The sequence below is a fragment of the Phoca vitulina genome, unplaced genomic scaffold, assembly GCF_004348235.1.
Source record: "Phoca vitulina isolate PV1807 unplaced genomic scaffold, GSC_HSeal_1.0 scaffold4, whole genome shotgun sequence".
NCBI lineage: Eukaryota > Metazoa > Chordata > Mammalia > Carnivora > Phocidae > Phoca > Phoca vitulina.
In genome coordinates this window covers 34,487,973-34,509,023 of record NW_022589707.1, presented here as the reverse complement: position 1 = coordinate 34,509,023, position 21,051 = coordinate 34,487,973, and the positions used below count along the sequence as shown (strand labels likewise).

General features: G+C 41.9%; 1 long non-coding RNA gene across 1 annotated transcript in view; it reads left to right on the top strand.

Annotated features, from left to right (window-relative positions):
• LOC116630877 overlaps positions 1-20,788 on the top strand; it is a 36,975-nt gene extending 16,187 nt beyond the window's left edge. Inside the window, exon 3 of the long non-coding RNA XR_004299040.1 lies at positions 19,915-20,788. This is a non-coding gene — a long non-coding RNA (uncharacterized LOC116630877). The remainder of the gene's footprint in view (positions 1-19,914) is intronic.
• The last annotated feature ends 263 nt before the right edge of the window (positions 20,789-21,051 follow it).

The following is a 21,051-nucleotide window of genomic DNA, read 5'->3' as shown; positions in this document are numbered from 1 at the left end:
CTTTTTTTCCTTAACATTTCATCATATCCTATTCCAATTTTTTAATCAGAACCAAAAATTCTTCATTTGTGACATCTTAGCTATTTTCATAGCTATCATTTTCAGAGTCCTATAATAAAATAATACCAGTAAAAACAAAGAAAGTTACCACTAGACAGGAACTTAATATCTTCTTTTGGAAAGGTAGAAAGCTACCTCTTTTGGAAAGGTAACTTCTGCCTCTGAAAAAATGTCATTGTGTTCTGGTAAGGACTCGTGAATAGAAGACAGAAATAAACCCCAGAGATGCAGTGTTAGCCTCTGAATAAGGGATCCTTAAGGTTAAATCTCCCTGGAATCACAGATCTACACCTTGGGTCTAATCATAATTTAGAAACCTGACCTCAATTTTTATTTCTTGATGCCATTACGTTTGCATTTCATGCATTTATGATAAGCTTTTTCTCCGTCCTCTCTTTTAGTCTAATTTTTCAACCCTAAACCTATCACTTTCTTCTGTGTTCTTGGTTCCTTTTCAATTTCCTATCCCCATCTTTTTCTTTTTTGCTGTCCCTTTTCATTTGCTAGGTCGAGCATATAATTTTTGAATGAGAGTCATTGTTTTAAAAATTCTACTTTAGCCCTGAATCATTCCTTCAGAGGAAAGGAATTCTAGAAATCTAACATAAATGGTTCAGAGTTTCAGATGTCCCTAAATGTGAACACAATTACGTGAATACTTGAGTTAGTAATCACTGCTATTTAATAAATTAGCTGTATAACTGATTTACTAATCTGCTTGGGAAAACTAATGAATGATGGGATCAGATAAAAAAAATTTTTGAACTCAAACAGCAGCGAAATTAGAAAGAGAACATATTTTTGATTCTACACGCTATAGAGTAGCTAAAAACAGAACTTGGTGTAGACTACAGAACTCCAAGTGAGGAAATAGAAATTAAACAACAAGTTCACCTTATCAGGAAAAAAATACAGTAATGACTTGGAGAATACACCGTTTTAAACATGTTCAAATAGATAAGGAAGAAGAAGTAATGTAGGATCTTGGATCCCAGGTTTGGGAATGATTTAATCTTGTATAATTCATAGAGTTCTCTGCAGAAGGGGAGAGGAATAAGGAATCTGATTGGTGATCAGGGAGAGAATAAATCACAGCTATCATCCTACCCAGAGGAGATAAATGCACACAAAACCCTAGAAGCCCAGTCATGTCAAATCCCTATGCTGGCTGTCACGTATGTCAATAGTACTATCTCCCCAGTCAAAAACAAGCCTGTTTGCATAGTGTGGGAGCCAAATGGCAGCAACCACACCCACCCTAGAGGCTTCATTATTTCCCATGTCTTCTGGGATTAGACTTATATTTTTTGAATGAAACTCTGCAGTGGCTGAATCTCATGGGACACCAGTGGAGCTAAATCTATAACATTTTTCATCCATAAATAGACTTGTGTCAACAAAGTTTTAGATCAAAAATGTATTTAAATATTTCTAAATGTCTCATTTGTGCAAATATTCAATTTCCTCTTGCTGCAACTTGAGTCCATTGTTACTCCTTTTTAATAATGAGATGTTTCCAGGATATAGAAAATTATAAAGAATCATAGGATGAACTTCCAGGTGCCCATTATACAGCCAAGACAATTTTTAACATTTTCCTAATTTGCCTGAGCATTTTCCTAAGAATTTTTTAATACAACTAAAATATTTTAGATACAGAAGAAATCCCTGGTACCATCTCTTCTAACCCCACTGCTCATCATCCTTCCCTTCAAGTAACCACTACCAAGAATTTGGTGTTTTTCATCCCATGCATGTTTTTATAGTTTGACAACATATGTATGTATTCCTAAATAAAATATATATAAATGAACATTTTAACCTTTTCTAAAAAATAGCACCATATTGTATATAGCCTTCTGCAATTTTCTTTTTTTTACTTAACATTGTATTTTTAAGATTTACCCATTTTGAGAATATTACTCAGCCATAAAAAAAATGAAATCTTGCCATTTGCAACAACATGGATGGATTGAGAGGGTATAATGCTAAGTGAAATAAGTCAGAGAAAGACAAATGCCATATGATTTCGTTCATGTGTGGAATTTCAGAAACAAAACAAGCAAACAGAAAAAGAGACAAACCAAAAAAACTCTTAACTACAGAGAATAAACTGATGGTTACTAGAGGGGAGGTAGGTGAGAAGATGGGTGAAATAGGTGATGAGGATTAAGAGCACACTTACCGTGATGAACACTGAGTAATGTAGAGAATTGTCAAATCACTATATTGTACACCTGAAACTAATATAACACTCTGTTAATTATGCTGGAATTAAAAATAGATAGGGGTGCCTGGGGGGCTCAGTCGGTTAAGCGTCTGCCTTCGGCTCAGGTCATGATCTTGGGGTCCTGGGATTGAGCCCCATGCTGGGCTCCCAGCTTAGCGGGGAGCCTGCTTCTCCCTCTCCCCCCTGCTTATGCTCCCGCATGCGCGCTCCCTCGCGCTCTCTCGTTCAAATAAATAAATTGTAAAAATCTTAAAAATTAAAAAAATAGAGATAGATAAATGATATATCCATTTTGCTACATTTACCATCAGTCTTCATTTGTTTTAATTTAAACCTGCAGCTCAGTTCTCTCTGATTTTGCTTATTCATTAGGCAGTTTGGCCTTACAGAAGTTTACCATTTAGTGGAGGAATTGCAAACAATTTTTGAAACAGCCATGATTTTAATCTTATCTGTTTACCATGGAAAAACAGATTAAGAAAAAGGGTCTGTTTTCAGTCTTTTTCATGTAGTTTCTAAAGATGACCTGAGCTATTCAAGTAATTAATACCCCAAAAGTTTCTCTATGTTGTAATGAACACCAATAAATGCGTTATGGAGCTGTTGGGCCGTACGGTAAAGCGGAGAGTTCTTGTCCCAGGAGTGAGTGGTCTTACAGTCTTGTCCTGACTGTACTGTCTTCGGCACTTTATCTAACTCCTCTGGGCTCTCAGTTTTCTCATCTATAAAATGAATCAGTTGGACCAGATCCTCTTGGTGCTAATTTCAATGATCTGTGAAATAGTTAAATAAAAATTATAAAGGCTTAAAATTTATTTTAAGTCCTATGCTTTAGTAGAATTTCATTTTCTGTCTGAAATAAAATTTTATTACAGTCCTTTGATAAGGAAACTGCATAATGTATGAATACCCATTTTTTTTTAGGACATAGAGTGTATTTAACTATTTAAATTACTATGTAGGTGTATAGGTACATTTGTGACTTCATGACACTTTGTTCACATCTGTAATCTATATGTAGGCAAATTGTAAGGACTGCAGATGGGAGTGTATAGTATTAGAATCACCTGCAGATATTTGGCAGTTTCAGTTACTCTTCCTGGACCCTTCAAATACAAGAGTAAGGTCTTTTATTAAAGCTGCAACCTGTAGAATCCTCCCTCAATGCTTTACCAGAAAAATAAAATAAGTCGTGTTAGAGGATTTTTGAATTTCTGATTGTAGATATCAATAACTATCAGTCTGGAAAATGGCCGAGCATAATAAAAAATATAATCTTATAACACTGGAAGCTTTATAGTAACACAAAAATGCCACTCTTCTATCTCCCTCATCCTCCCACTCCTACCAACTCCTGTCCACAATTTCAAAAGAGACATGAGAAAATCCTTTTAGGGGGCGCCTGGGTGGCTCAGTCGTTACGTGTCTGCCTTCAGCTCAGGTCATGATCCCAGGGTCCTGGGATTGAGCCCCGCATCAAGCTCCCTGCTCAGTGGGGAATCTGCTTCACCCTCTCCCACTCCCCATGCTTGTGTTCCCTCTCTCATTGTGTCTCTTTCTGTCATATAAATAAATAAAATCTTTAAAAAAGAAAATCCTTTTAAACCACCATTTACCTTGAAGTAAATTTTAAAAAGTATGATCAGGGATAGAAACAACATAGGTGCTAAGAGTGTGAAAATAAATCTTGATGATTGCCCAAGTATCTAATAACTTGTTCACCAATACTGTGTTTAAAAAATATAAATTTTCATGAATAACAGATTATAATGATGATTGGCCTTTGAAAAACCTGTTTCCCACTCCTTTTTAGCATGGAAGTATCCCTCACTTATTGCTATGGGGAATTGCCCTATTTTGTCTTGTTTCAGAAAGAAACCATCTCATTTTGTGGGAAACCATCCTCATCACCTAATGTTTCGGTCCATTTTTTTCCTGGTTATTTGATCACAGCTGGAAAATTGGACACATAGTGACAGCCATCCAGCCTGCCCTGTGTCTGTTCATGCTGGCCACTCACTACCTTGGCTTACCTATTTGGTCTCTTCTACTTTCTCATATTTGCCTCAACCTCCCTGATCCAACCTAACCTAAACGTAGGTTAAAGTCTTTAGCTAACCAGGATTTTTGCACTCGAATACCAATTACATCATCTCTTGGGGATATGATAAAATTATGTTAAAAACTCATGTTAAAGCTGCAGATTTCCTTTACTGCTCTACATAACAGCCTTACTCCCAGAGAATTCACAAATTACATTTAAGGAATAGGGAACTTCCTTTCTTCATTTTATTCTCATTAAATCTTCTAGGACATTGATTAATTAAAGAGGATTGGTCTACTAAAGTGTGTCCATTAAGTGTGTAGGGCATGCTACTCATCAAATGCCAGGGCTCTGAATGGGTAAGATTTCATGGTCAAGTATAGCTCTCTTAATACTCACAATCTCCTTCTCGTGCCTCCTCACTCCCACAGTCTTCCATGTCACTGCTCTTCGTTCTTGCTCCTACCAATACCTCCACTTAGATTCTCGCATCCCACCTCCTTTCCCATAACTCCTTCCTCTCAGTAAGTTTCACTTTTCCCACCTACATTTAGCCACATCTGCTCTGATCTGTAGGCATATTTTGCCTTAAACCCTAGGCAGGTGAACAGAGGCAACACTATCAACCTGTCCAAGAAGCGCTGCGATTATGGAGGGTAGATACGCAGGTGGTAGCAAGAGCATCCAAGTGAATCAGCCAGGCCTGGGGACCCGCCGGTCTGGCCCACTTGCAGGCATTAACGAGATGGCAACACGAAGGAGGCCTCACCGTTACTGTAATTGCTGAGAGCAGGAAGGAGGGGGCAGCAAGAGGGAAGGAATTCTCGAAGAAAAAGTGGAAAACCAAGATTAGAATCCCAGGAAGATCAAGTACCAGTGCCACGTCCTGCAGGTTGGGGGAAGGACCAAAGTCGGTGTGGGAGAGCCAAGAGTTTACCTAGTGCTTTGGCTTTATCAGTAGGCAGGCGCACGCGCACGCAGTACCAGCAGCTGAGCTGATAGCTCCCTGATGGAGCAGGTCAGGGAAAACGTGAGGGCGGAGGAGCCCACCCCAGGAGCTGTTGAGGCCCAGCTTAGGAAGCAGCCGGCAAAACCGGCAGAGGCTGCTGGGCCGATCAGGCACCAGGAATGACAGAGAGGCTGGCACAGGTGAACGGCAGCTGCCGGGCAGGACAAACCAGCTTGGCCAGTGCCACAGCTGAGGCCATGCTGGGCTTGGATCAGGGAGGTTGAGGCAAATATGAGAAAGTAGAAGAGACCAAATAGGTAAGCCAAGGTAGTGAGTGGCCAGCATGAACAGACACAGGGCAGGCCGGATGGCTGTCACTATGTGTCCAATTTTCCAGCTGTGATCAAATAACCAATTAAAATGTAAGTCACTTTAGGTCAAGGTCAATTTGAATTCTATGCTTTGCTGGTGATACAGGATCATTAACTGCATCAATAATGCCCATGCTAAACCCATTCTGAAATAGGGGCAATTGTATCCTTTATTGTTGGTCTGGATGTGTTCAACAAAAAGGAAATGATGAAGGCAAAACCGTGCAACTTATTTTATTTATTTTTAGAGAGAGAGTGCACACACGCACAAGCAGCGGGGGAGGGGCAAAGGAAGAGGCAGAGAGAGAATTTGCCTGAGACCTGGCTCAATCTCACGACCCTGAGGTCATGACCTGAGCCAAAACCAAGAGTCAGACATTCAACCTACTGAGCCACCCAGGCACCCCACCATGCAACTATTTTTAAAACTGATGCTCATTAATAAATCTCTTGAGGAGATTTAACTTGACAATGTTGAGATTCATGTAACTTTATGTTGAGAATACATTTTCCAGAAGTAATTTATTTCAATTGGTCACATTTTTATCTTACACTAAAGTGTGAATTTAATTAAATTTAATTTAGTGTAAATATCTACCATTTGAATACTAACATAATCTTTTTCCTTACACAAAAAATAAAAGAACATTTATGTATGTGCACATATATGCATTAAGACTAAAAATTAAACGTAGGTTAAAGTCTTTAGCTAAGAAAAACGATTGGCAAATTCACAAGTTAGAACTTATAATTCCATTGTGAAGTTAACTAACTTGTTATGTAAATAAGATCGTCAGCGTATCAAAAAGGTGATCCTGTCTCAGTTGTAACTACAGATTGCAAATCTTGGGTCAGTTCAAATTTTGACCAACAGATGCCAGTGACTTTACTGAAAGCAGAAAATTAGAATAGAAATGGAAGTGTAAACACAACCCTAGTTGATGAACATGCTCATTGTACATCCTTAATATGATACTAACAAATATTCAGCTTTTGAGTTGATCAGTGGTATATTCAACATATCACAGGAGCATAATTTTTAAAATGATTTGTCCAAAGTTTCTATCAATCCATCCTAGCAACAGAGCCAAGTGTTAGAGTTATTGCCGCCTGAGTTGCAACAGCTGCCCTGGGAATCTTGCCCAAACAGCAAGTTAACTGTTATTCACAGTACTATCTGGTCTTTCCCACCCCAAACATACACAAAAGATTTTTGTCATTCTTGGCATTGAGCAATAGAAGTAGCAAGACATGCCAGTAGAACTCCAAAGGCAGAATGTCCTTCCACCTGTTTTACGCTGTAAGACAGACTTCCAAGTGCGAGGCGGTGTGGAGGGCTGTTTCCTTGAATGGCAGCTGAATGCACCAGCAGGATCCTTGGCAGCAATGCCCAGGCACTGAAGCTGGGCATTCAGGAAAGCTAAATGGAGAAAAGAAACTTGAGCAAACTGCTTCCTGGAACACTGAGAACCTAAATGGGAAATTAAGAACTACCAGATTCTCTCTATCCTTACACCAGCCAAGATCAGATTTCCAAGTTCCTATTTATTCTAATTTTTCCCCCAAAAAAGTGCTATGACAATTTATGAAGATAATAAAAATTATTTTTTTCTTTGAGAAAATGGTATTGCTTACCGCTTTATTATGCTCTTAACTTGAGAATTTTTTCCCCATCCTAAAGGAACAACTTTGTACCACAAAAGAGATTCATCTAGGGAGACACGTGACTTATTCTGCGTCTCAAAGGGACAGCTCCTTAGGTAAAAGGCGTTGGATATTCCAGTTTGCTTTTTGAACATCGAGGTATCACATTAACAGAAAGCTGGGGCAAAGTCTGGCCTCTGCCTGCTTGGCAGACAAAAATCTCACCACCCAGCAGGACACCTAGACAGGGAGAACTTGGGGCAGGAATAACTCCCACAGTGGAGCATGAGAATAAACTGATAACAAAAAACCTACAAGTCACAGGCTTGTGTTAATTTTGAGCTATCTGCCTGGTGCCATCCGGAATTCTAATGTCAAACCTAGAAGCTTAGCAGTTTCAGAAAGTAATAACTGCAGTCCGAGGGGGCAGGGGAGAATTCCTCCAGCTACTTTTAGTTTTTCAGGAAGCTTGAAAGTAATTGTTTACTTAAAGCCTCAAGGATGACTTTTAGTTAGGGAAACAACAACAACAAAAAACTCTTGATTCCTTGATTTCCTTTTGGGAAGATAAATTCATTGTTACTTAACAAATGTGTTTGCTTCTTGTCAAAGCAGGGATTCTGTGGGGGAAATCATATTAAAAGGGGTTTTCAGGGCGCCTGGGTGGCTCAGTCGGTAAGCATCTGCCTTCAGCTCAGGTCATGGTCCCAGGGTCCTGGGATCGAGCCCCACATCGGGCTCCCTGCCCTGCGGGAAGCCTGCTTCTCCCTCTCCCACTCCCCCTGCTGTGTTCCCTCTCTCACTCTGTCTCTCTGTCAAATAAATAAATAAAATCTTTAAAAAAGGGGGGGGGCAGTTTCAGTGGGGAAGGGATTAGAAAACACTGTCCTACAGAAAACTGTTTTAGGGATGTAAATTTTCACGTTGTTTTCATAAACATTTCGCAAACAGTGGCTTATTTCCCATTATGCTTGCCTCTCATTCAATCAAAGTACTGAAGATTTACAAAGCTTGTTGGAGGCGTGGCTGTGGGAAATTCCAGAGCTGCTGCCGCCTGTGGAGACTTCCTTTACTCAGTGTCTCAGATCCCAGACACTCAGATCCAGATCCCACGGTCTGATTTGCCAGAGCTGCAAGGAAATGATAGAAATTCAGTAGAAGTAGACCTTGCTGCCAGGCAGCCTTCTCATAACGTTAGGGATTCTTCAAAGAGGTTTTACCAAAGCAGAGGCAGAGCATGCATATGGACTTACCCAGATTCAAGAAATGGGGGCAACAACGTTTCTTATTTGATCTCCTCTCATTTCATCAGTGAGAACAAAATCCATTGTTTTCAGTTGGCACAAAAGTGTATTTATTCATTAACCCACCGCGCGTTGCTCATGTACCCATCCTTTGCCAGGCTCCGTGCTAAGTGCTGGAGAAAGATGAATAAGACTCACAGTGCCACAAGCAGGGTTGTCAAAAACTGACCTCATTCTGGGTTGCTTGGACAAGCCAGCTGGGACCTGGGCTCCTCACTTCCCACAGAAGGGATTGCACCCAAACTTATAACGGAACCAGTTTCTCCCTTCCATAGAACCAAGGTCCTCAAGTGTTGGACAACTGGTTTTCCCAGGCAACTCCCATAAAGACATAGTATCTAACCCCAGACTGGATGATATCCAAGAAGTTTGATTATCCCCCCACCATCTAGGTCATTCTCACTCTTGCCAGATAAAGAGAGCAGCGAGGGAACAAGTTCCCTTCCCTGGAATGTCCACCAATGGTGTGTCCAGCAGAGAATCGTGGTCCATCTCTTCTGTTCTCTCATTCATTCTTGCTTTGTAAATTTCCCCAGTAAAGCCTATGAGATCTCATGGAATTCATCACGAACCTTGTTGCATGACAGGTGATGAGCCTGAAAGCATCCATCTTACAGAACAATGCTTCCCAGCTTCTGTAATACTACTCAGCACCATGCTGAAATCACCTGTTCCAGAACAAATCCTGTCCTTTGACACAAAGGATTTAATGTTCAGTTCTGGTGGGACCTGGTCAAGGGAGGGAGTTGGGAAACACTTCAGGGGGTCAGTGCTAACTTCCTAGCAGAGGAGTGAGGAGTTTGTGCCATGGAACTCCAGTGTTCCTTCTCTAACTGCTCAGCTCCTGTGGACCATGCCTGCATTAAGCCTCCCACAACCATTGATCACATACATGTTTGTTTCATGAGTTCATTGGTTTAGTCACATAATTAGAGCTGTCACATAATCAAGGGCCTTGAAAAAGCATAATGCTCTCTCCAAGTAATATTATTTGGATATCAAAGGTGTATTTAACATAGATTATCAGTTCCATTTTTTTGTTGTTTGTTTTTAAGCTAAGAACTTACTCCCCAGATATCTGAAGGCTTATAATGAAGCTCAGAATATAAAATACATGTATGTGGACCTGCTCCAACTGAAGTGAGACAGAGGGGTAGGACTCAAGGATCCCAAGGAACACTGTTTGAAAAGCACTGTGAGAAATACCAAAAGGGTAAAAGAGTTTAGAAGTTTCTTGAAAAAATAAAGCCCAGCTGTTCTGTAGCTTGACTATGATGGTGAATACACAAACCTACACATGGAATAAAATTGCATAGAACAAAATAGGCTCATACACAAACAAGGACATATAAAACTTGTGAAATCTGAAGATCAGTGGATTGTATCAATGTCAACTTTCTGGTTGTGATATTGTGTTATAGCTCTGTAAGATGTTGCAACTGGGGAAAACTGGCGGAAAGGTATACCAGGTCTCCCTGGTTTTTCCTACTGCATGTGGCTCTACAGTTATCTTTAAAAATTTTATCATAATTAAATAAATAAGTCCCTGGCATGAATTTCTCATCCTGTCCTTTTCCTCCTGAAATCACAGAATGGTCAAACTTACCTATGACTACCAGCTGAGGTTCTTTGGTGTTCATATTAATGGACATAGGCAGGTGTATCAGGAAGCCTTCAGGTATAAGTAATAGATAATGCTGACCCAACTGACTTAAGTAATAAGAAAAACGTGGTGTGGGCACCTGGGTGGCTCAGTCGTTAAGCATCTGCCTTCGGCTCAGGTCATGATCTCAGGGTCCTGGGATCGAGCCCCACATCGGGCTCCCTGCTCGGCGGGAAGCCTGCTTCTCCCTCTCCCACTCCCCCTGCTTGTGTTCCCTCTCTCTCTGTGTCTTTCTGTCAAATAAAATAAATAAAATATTAAAAAAAAAAAAAACGTGGTGTGTTATATAATAAAAAGTCTAGAGTAGGGTAGTCCCATGGTCAGTTGGATTCAGTAGCTCACCATCATCAATCAAGGACCCACATTCTTTCCATCTTTCTACCCTACCATCTGCCACATGTTAATTTTGTCCTTAGATGAGCTTCGTTAGCAAATAGCTGCTATCATACCATACCATATCATTTTCTTAAGTTTCATGCTAAGGAAACATTTGTGGATCTTTCTACCACTTGCTTCACTCACTTATTTTTATTGACCAGGATCAAGTCACAAGCACTTCCCTACATGAATCACTGACCAGGGGGATAATTTTACCTAGATATAGTCCCTGGTGGTGGGAGATGGTTACATCTGAAAAAAATCAGCACTCCGCCAATGAGTAAGAGCCAGGGGTGGATGGGCGATGGATAGGCAACCCATTACCAAGGAGCCACAACAATGTGGAGTGAGAGTTATCCGAGAAGATTCCAGGCATTTTTCAATAGTACAGCCATTGAATCTCCTAGAAGATTTTGAGGCAAGCTCAGAAAGTGATGAAGATGGAGCAGGCACTTTCTAGCACCCAGAGCAACTGGAAAGAACATACTTTTACAGCCAATTCCTGATTCTACACCAAGGAGAATGATGAGTCCAGCTCATCATGCACAAGCCTGGGGAACTCAAAACTAGGAGGAGAACAAGGGAAAGAGGCTGCCATAGCAGAAACCCAGAGAATGAACCTCCTCCCAGGAGCTGGCAGGGCTGTCCTTGTCATTAAAGATCCTGTCCTGGGTTTAAAGGTGAGCAATTTTTTTGCTTTGTTTTATTTTGCTTGAGTGAGGGTTGAGTTAAAGTAAGATAATATATAAGGGTTATTTTTTTTTTAAATAAAACTATTTTAAAAGTGAGGAAATGCAACAGCTACCTTTCAGATGGTTGATTTCTTGGTCATCAGAGATTTCCTTTTTTATTTACCCCAAATTTCTGACCTACAAGTATAGCACCCAATGCAGTATTTGTCACTGAGTCCTTGCTTAATCGTTGTGTAGGATAAAACTCCTTGGAACTAGAGGCGGGGTTTGAGGGACATGAAGACCAACCAGAGATAAGGAAAGACTCTTACTGCTGGAGTTGGTACCAGGAGATTCAGGGAGGGAACAAGGAGTCAGCGTGTGTATCTGAAGATATGCCCATATTTGGTAGGGTTGAAGGGGTACAAAATATGGGGCAAATGACAGACTTTTACTGCCTCTCTGCCTGCAATGTCAGTCTCAAGGAGCCAGAGACCAGACATCTTCCCCAGTGCCTATCTGTATTCCCAATGCCTATCACATAATACATGTAAATATTCATTTAATTAACTAAAAATTTCCTTGTGAACTTTCAAATTATAAAAGGCTAGAGGGGTATGTTCTTTCTGAACCATGGCCTCAAGAAGAAAGGAAGGGAGCAGAAGATAGCTGTTTCATTCTCCGTCATACCCCCCGCATTTGTGGTCCTCTATCAGGACATCCACTTGCAAAACCCCAGTCCTAGAGCAGGAAATGGTGGGCAAGATGGAATTGCCCAGCTCAGGAAGACCTTCTCCAATGATGCACTTGAGTAAGGAGTGGGGGTGGGGGACTATTACTTACAGGGTCTAAATCTTGGTGCTGGAATTAGACCTCAGTGCTAGGTCTGCAGACCTGGAGGGCCTGGCGTCCCACAGGCCAAAAGCTGTTCTTCCCAAGTTCTGGGCAGTGGAAGCTGTGTGAGCTGAATAGTGAGCTCATCTAAACTTCGAAAAGATGGGGAAGACTGTTGTTCCTCTCCCCCTGGAGGAACTTTACAAATGACCTTGACAAATAGCCCCTGAAAACCTACAGAACCAAATTTTTCACAATCCTCTTTATTCCTCTGCTTCTGTTTTCTTTTTCCTCCTTTTTCTTCCTTCTACATTTCTTGTCTTCCTTTCCCTTTCTCTGTTTATTCTTGTCATCCCCTCTTTCTCTCCCATTTCCCCAACTCTTCTTCCTCCTCCCCAGTAAAGGGGACACTTTGGAACTGAAAGTATACCTCAAGATTTATTGAAAGCAATTATCTCTTCTTCATAGGATTCTCTGGCCTTTCATAGAAAATGATTCTTCTATCCCAAGGTGACTTTCATAATAATTCCCTGAAGACTAAAGAATTATATGTAAATTTAGTACATTAAAAGGGAAAAAAACATTTAAATACTAACATTTAAGCATTCTGGCCTCTATTATTTTAAAATTATAAGTTTGACTTAATGCGATTCATGTTAGAATTCCTGAAACTACAACCATCATCTGTGGTTTGCAGGCTTCTTTTATCTACACAGAAATTTCCTGTCCCATTTTCTCTTTCCCCAGAGACCCATAACAACTTATGTACTGTTGATTTCAGGTTCTGTTTGGGAGGGTAAGGGGAGAGAAGCCATTTTAGACAAACTTGAGGGGAGGCAGAGGACAGCATGAGATGTCAGCCCTCACCTAGGCTGGCATGTTTACTTTTGCCTGACCGAGTTTACTTGAGAATAAAAATGTCTTCCCACTTAATTAATTTAAAATTCATTTCTTGAACGTGTTCTCCAGTGTGCCCACGTACAATTGTGTATGCCACATTTGTGCACAACATCAAAAGTTCTCAAACCCAAGTCCACAGATCTGGGGTCAGCGAGGCCCGCTAACCCTCATACAGAGCCTCCCAAGTGCCGGGCACTGTGCAAATCTCTTCACACGTATTGGCTCATCTAATCCTTCAACAACCTTACAAGGGAAGAGTCTTAGTCCGCTCAGACTGCCGCCACAGAATACTGTAAACTAGTGGCTTAAACAATAGACATTTATTTTCTCACAGTTGTAGAGACTAGAAGTCCAGAGATCAAGGAGCCAGCAGCAGGGTTGGGATCTGGGAAGGGCTCTCGTGTTGGGCAGATGGGGCCACCTGCTTGCTGGATACTCACATGGCCTGTCCCCTGTGCTCCTGCGGAGGGAGAAAGTGAGCAAGCACTCTGGTGTCTCTTCTTAAAAGGACACCAATCTTATTGGATCAGGGCCCCACCCTTAGGACCTCATTTAACCTTCATTACTTCTCTAGAGGCCTTGTGCCTGAATACAGCCACACTGGAGATTAGGACTTCAACATGAATTTGGGGAGAACATATTCAATCCATGACAGCGGGTAATGTTGTTCTCCTCATTTTTCAGACTAGGATGCAGAGATCTAGCTGGATTGAGGAATTTGCCCAACATCACAGAGCTAGTAAATGGCAACACTGGGATCTGAACTCCAGCATCATGCTCTTCAGCACCCTGCTGTGTGTGTCTCTTCAGATGGCAGGAATCCTTTTTTTTTTTTTTTTTAAGATTTTATTTATTTATTTGACAGAGCCACAGCGAGAGAAGGAACACAAGCAGGGGGAGTGGGAGAGGGAGAAGCAGGCTTCCCGTGGAGCAGGGAACCCCATGCAGGGCTCCATCCCAGGACCCTGGGACCATGACCTGAGCCGAAGGCAGACGCTTAACGACTGAGCCACCCAGGCGCCCCAGCTGGCAGGAATCCTAATATCACATCTAACAGCCCCAATCCCTGGCAGACAATTTACACCGGTCCTAATATTATCAGAGCGTTGCCGTGCCTTTTTTAAATTGCCTTTCCTGCAGGGACATAATCTGTCACTATTACTATTATTTTATTAGAAACAGATTTTTATATTATCAAATTTAGAGAAATAATGTATAGTTACTACTCTTTTTTTTTTTTTTTTTTTTAAAGATTTTATTTATTTATTTGAGAGAGAGAGACTGAGAGACAGAGAGCATGAGAGGGAGGAGGGTCGGAGGGAGAAGCAGACTCCCTGCTGAACAGGGAGCCCGATGCGGGACTCGATCCCGGGACTCCAGGATCATGACCTGAGCCGAAGGCAGTCGCTTAACCAACTGAGCCACCCAGGCGCCCGTATAGTTACTACTCTTAAAATGCTTATACATCTTAATCACCTAGTGAAAACTTCCTCTAAGTGTCTGCATTTATATTCTAATGGTTATAAATATAGCCAGTAGTGATATTTTAAAGGCTCTATTGCTTTTTTAAGGATACAAAGCTTTTTAATCCAAATTTCTACTCAGAAAACTGGGGCATTGTAATTTGGTGAGGCTGCTCGTAGAATTCTTACCAATCAATGAAGAAAATATTTATACCACCTTACAGACTTTACGATGTTCAGATCAAATATGTACTGAGGGGAATGTGATGACCGGATTGGCAACAGTTCTAGGTTTTTTAGTGGAAGTATTCAGGGGTAGGGAAGGTGGGGAGGAATGATGTGTTGGATAAGAGCAAAGATGCTGGAATCTGGCTATCCAGGTCTGAATCCCGGCTCTGCTGTGTCCTGGAGCAAGTCACTGACAGCTCCAAGTTTCAGTTTTCTTACTAGTAAAATGAAGCCAGTAGTAGCTTTTACATTATGTAAGGATTACGTGAGGGAATCCTTAAGTGTAAATTAAATAGTGCCTGGCTCACTAAAAATTAAAGTTTTTTTCCTGCTTTATAGAAACATAATTGACATATACCATTGTGTAAGTTTAAAGTATACAACATTATTATATATATATGTGTATATATATATATATAAAAATGATCACCACAAGGTTAGTTAACATATCCCCGAAATAGTTACAATTTTGTATGTGAGAACATTTAAAATCTACTCTCTTAGCGACTATCAAATAGCCAATACAGTATTGTTAACCATAGTCACCATGCTATACAATACATTCCCAGAACTTATTCATCTTAAAACTGGAATTTTATACCCTTTGACGACTTTCCTCCGTTTCCCCCACCCCTCCCACCGCCCCATCCCTGGCAACCACCAATCTATTCTTTGTTTCTGAGTTTGTTTTTTATTTTTATTTATTTATTCTTTTAAATATTTTATTTATTTGACAGAGAGAGACACAGCGAGAGAGGGAACACAAGCAGGGGGAGTGGGAGAGGGAGAAGCAGGCTTCCCGCTGAGCAGGGAGCCCGATGTGGGGCTCGATCCCAGGACCCTGGGATCACGACCTGAGCCGAACGCAGATGCTTAAAGACTGAGCCACCCAGGCACCCCAGTTTCTGAGTTTGTTTTTTAGACCCCACATAAAAGTGAGTTTGTACGGTATCTGTCTTTCCCGGTCTGACTTATTTCACGTTGCATAATACCCTCAAAAACTTAATCTTTTAAAATTGTAAACTTCTAAAGAGCATGTTTTATACTTCTAAAAAATTTTCCAGGGGTGCCTGGGTGGCTCAGTCGGTTAAGCGGCTGCCTTCGGCTCAGGTCATGATCTCAGGGTCCTGGGATCAAGCCCCACGTCGGGCTCCCTGCTCAGCCGGAAGTCTGCTTCTCCTTCTCCCTCTGCCTCTGACCTCCCCCCACCTCATGCTCTCTCTCCCTCTCTCCTTCTCAAAATAAATAAAATCGTTAAAAAAAATTTTTTTTCCAAAAGTCCCCAACAGGAAGGGACGCAATGAGTGTTAAATGAAAGAATGCTAAATGTCTTAAGAGGTCAATGTCCCACCCCAGCCCATTCTCAGTATTATTAGTTTCACCAGGAAACGGGGGGAGCTCTGTCTTGAAGCTAAACAGGGCCTCGCACAGGCAAGAGCATTGCTAGACCACAGGCCTTGTTCTTAAACCACAGCTCCACACCCCAGCCACACATGAGATTGGGGCGGAGCTCTTGCTTCATTCTCTTGATCAACAGGTTCTCACCTTTGCAGTTCTTATGACTTTTTTTTTATATAAATGTGCACGTATGTCCAGTCTTTCTTGGTGATGGCATTATGACATGGAGTATTTCTCTTCAGAATCTATTTAAAACTAGGTATTTCAGCTGTTGGAGCAAATTAAAATTATTAAGTACTACATAAAATATATTTTGGTCAGCTGAGCCTAATTGTAGACTGTGAACACAGATACCCATCAGCACAACTACCACCCCCACAGACACTGTAGCATCTGCTTGCCTCTATTGATGTGATTGGGAACTTTTGTTCTGTGACTTGGAGAGGAGACCCAAGTGCAGCTGCTGGGATGGCTAAGAACCAAAAAGGTATGAGGGATGGTATGGATTCTCTTCCCGCCTAGTTTTTTGGACTTGGTTGGAGGCAGCAGCGGTTAGAGGTGAGGGCCAGGAAGTGGGGGAACTATTCAGAAGAAAGCTTTATGATTCTCAGTCCCAAATATCATCGCTTCAGATCCCAGGGGATAAAGTATCGAGCACAGAGCTGGGAGGCAAGAAGCCGTGTTCTCCGCTTGTTGGCGGACCATCGCTCTGCTCTGACGAGCTAAGGCTGCTGGGCTTGGCAGCGCTGGGAGAGGCCGTGGACTTGGCACTAGCAGCATCGCTTTCATGATGGGCAGCCCCAGCGCTGACTCTTTCCAAGTGACCCTGCGGGAAGCAGACCAGGAGGAGCCAGAGCCGGAGGGAGAGGACCAGGTGGATCTGCATGGTTGCAGCCACTGGTGTGTAAGCACGAATGACACATCCTGTTGGGGACGCCCTGAAATAGCTGGAGGACACTGAGGTCAAGCTAAGATCCTGTTGTTACCTTTGTAATTTGGACATCAAAAGGACACGTAGCCTGATTTTACATAGTCTGGGAGAACTGGACATGCTGTAACTAAACTATAATTGCAGTTAATGGGCTGCTTTATAAGTAACCTAATTTCACAGAATAATTGGTGGCTTACAATAAAATGAGATTGGTGACTTACAATAAAATAAGGAGATTATAGCCATTGCCAAAAACGCCTATGAATTGGAAAGATTAATATACAAGCAAAAATTATGAATTCAGTTATGCAAAAAGAGAAAAACACAGAGCTTAGAAAGAATGAGACTTGCTTCATGGATAGTTTATTATCAGGAGTTCCAGCATTTCTTTTCAAGAAGAGCGTAAGAGTAGAAATGTGGATGGAAGATGGATGGAGGACTGCCTTGGCATTGGCATGTCACTCTACTTTTTTTTAGATATATTTTTCTTTTTTAAAAATTTTTTAATTTAAATTCAATTTAGTTAACATATAGTATATTATTAGCTTCAGGGATAGAATTTAATGATTTGTCAGTTGCATATAACACCCAGTGCTCATTACATCACATGCCTTCCTTAATGCCCATCACCCAGTTACCCCATCCCCCCACTCACCTCCCCTCCAGCAGCCCTCAGATTGTTTCCTATAGTTCAGAGTCTCCTGTGGTTTGCCTCCCTCTCTGTTTATTGTTTTGTTTTGTTTTTAAGATTTTAATTATTTATTTGACAGAGAGAGCGAGAGAGGGAACACAAGCAGGGGGAGTGAGAGAGGGAGAAGCAGGCTTCCCGCTGAGCAGGGAGCCCGATGCCGGGCTCAATCCCAGGACCCTGGGACATTGACTTGAGCCAAAGGCAGACACTTAACAACTGAGCCACCCAGGTGCCCTTCCTCTCTGTTTTTATCTTATTTTATTTTTCCTTCCCTTTTTTATGTTCATCTGTTTTATTTCTTCAATTCCACATATGAGTGAAAACATATGGTATTTGTTTTTCTCTGACTGACTTATTTCACTTAGCACAATACCCTCTAGTTCCATCCACATCTTGCAAATGGCAAGATTTTATTGTTTTTGATGGCTGAGTAATATTCTATTATATATACACGCCACACCTTCTTTATCCATTCATCTGTTGATGGACATCTGGGCTCTTTCCATATTTTTGCTATTGTGGACATTGCATGCCACTCTACTTAAGACTGAAAAAATGTCAGTTGTTTTCATCAGAGGATGGGGTGTTAATGGACATGAGTACCTTTGGTACCACTGCTGACCCCAGGGTATCCTTAGGTTTTGAACCACTTCCAAACCAGCCTTGTCAACTACCACAGGACACATGGTATTGGCTTCCTTTCCTCCCAATGAGAGCCACCTGGGGTGCAGACAATGGGTCCTGGGCTGGGGGAGGCATGGCCATGGCTCTGAAGACACTCCCACACAATCTCTGCCCACTTCCAGTTGACCGACATCCCACTGTGGATTCCAGTGAGAAACACCTTCTAGCAAACTCTATTGTTAGATCAGTTTCCCTAAGAACAGGAACCAGGGAAGCCCTCAGTGGCAGCCTCCCTCTCTGTTTATTACCATCCCATTCTGTCTGTCCATTTCCCTCTAGCAAGGAAGCTTTCTCTACTCATCCTTCACCTTTCAGCTGGTATGTCACTTTCTCAAGGAAACCTCCCCTGACTAGGTTAGGCCTTTCATCACCGTGTTTACTTCTTCATAATTAACTAATACTGACAGAATTGTGTATTTAATTACTGCAGAAAATGTGGGCAAGGATCAGGCCCATATTGTTCATTGATGAACCCTCAGTTCCTGGCACATAGTAAATACAAAATATCTGTTGCATGAGCAAATGCTGGTGTCATCTGAGAGCTCTCCCTACATGGCTTAAGGCTTCAGCTAAGGCAATGGGTGTTTTTCCTCGTGCTCTGAATATTTTTAAGTTGTTTTTAATATTATATAAGCAATATGTGAATACGTGTTCATTGTAAAAAAAAAATCAAAGAACACATACACATACATATGAAAGTCATGGTCTTATATATGTGAATTAGGCCACAATAAACCTACTTTTAAAAAGCTACAATTCTCCATCACAATTCCACACCATCCCAGTCCCATTCCTTTTCCCAGTCCTAGAACTACTGTTAACATGTCAACTTCCAAATCCTCTTCGGTGTGCTTTCATACATATATGTGTCTTCATACACGTATATTCATATACATATTCACATTTTCCTGCATATATGTGGTGTACACAAACATCCAGAGTCCAATCAGAAGGCAGAAGCTATGCTAGAAACTACAGAGGTTGTTTAACGCAGGTCAGAGAAGAGTGAAGAGACCAGAGAAGAGCAGGGAGCCACCCTCAACCGTGGGGCTAGAGGGACAAGGGAGAAGGCAGTGTTATTCTGGTGGGTGTGGGGCCCACCTGGAAGGATCTGGAACCACTGCAGCACTTCCAGGCTAAGGCTGGAATCACAGAGAAAGGGTTGTAGAGCAGGGGCTGGAGAATCGACAGGATGCTGCCAGACACCATCTGACACAGAGAGAAGGGGAGAAATAACCTGGCTTCTCCCTTCCTCTCGTTCTCCAGGGTTCCACCACTGGCTCTCTTTGGCTGGGTCTGGAAGGGAGCCTGGAGAAAGCAGTTCCCAGGGATATTAAGCCCAGGATAGAGGATGGTAGAGAATAGATCTGAGCAAACAGACAAAAGACCAGCATATGTGGTTTAAAATAAAGCACATAAAATAGCATCGTGGTATATGCAGTGTTCTAAATTCGTCCTGTCATTTTTGCAGGGATAAAATCTGCTTAAAATGGCCATTGAGAGCAGGCTTGATCCACAGAATCAAGGTTACAGCAGTAGAGCACAGAGGAAAGCAGCAGAAGGCAGAGGTGTTCCAGGAGAAATGCACTCCCGTCCAAAGGGGAGGCACATCACAGAGTGGCAGGTCAGAGGACTGGTTTGGGTACAGGTCTGTTCTCAGGTAACCAGGCTGACCTGCTCTGCAGACAGGTGGGAAGAGAGCCGTATGGGCTGATTCTCACCCAGGAGTAGGCTCAACGACTCAGAGATTTTAGAATCAAAAGGGCACAGAAGTCTCTCATTTCAACTCCTGGCTCTTACAGAATAAGGAACCGAAATACAAAGAAGTGAACTGATGGGCTCCGCAGCCAAAGGACCTCAAGCCTATTTTTTGTCATTTTTTTGTTTTGGGGGGCATGGTACGGAGGTGTCGGGGAGACAGCTTAGGACCAATGCCTCCCCTTCCTGCGGGCATTGGGACTGCTGCTGAGTCACGGAGCAGCCAAACAGAGGTCTAACGAGACACGGGGAAGTCTAGAAGCACTTGTTCCAATAGGACCTGTTTCATAAACAAGAGGACCTGTTTCATAAACAATGCTTGGCACCTGGCGTGTCTTATGAAGGAATTCACCCAAGAAGATCTTTTCCTTAGAAACTCTTCTAGCCTCCAGAGTCTGGTTTTAATTGCCTTTGGCAAAATTTCAGAACCTTCAGTGCACTCCGGGAGCTGAGCTGGATACAAAGATGCACAAGATACAATAAAGAGTAAGCCTTGTACTTCTAGGAGTCCTAACTCTCACGGGGTCAGAAGTGAATCAAAGGATTATGATACAACGGGATAAATATAATAATATCTGTGGCACAGACGAGGGAGGGAGTAACTGCTGGGGGGGTGGGGAGCTTGGGAAAGTGGACTGAAAAGGCCTCACGAAAGTGACATGATGGAAGGTGAAGAAGGTACGACAGGAGCACCTCAGACCTCCAAGTCCAACTCTAAAATAACAGCATTCAACCAAACTTCCCTGAAACACCACTATGATCCCTCAAGGATTGACAAAGCAGCTGTTCTTGCCCCCATTTACTTCTCATTATGTAATGGAAACTGCGCATACATGTAACATGTTTAAAA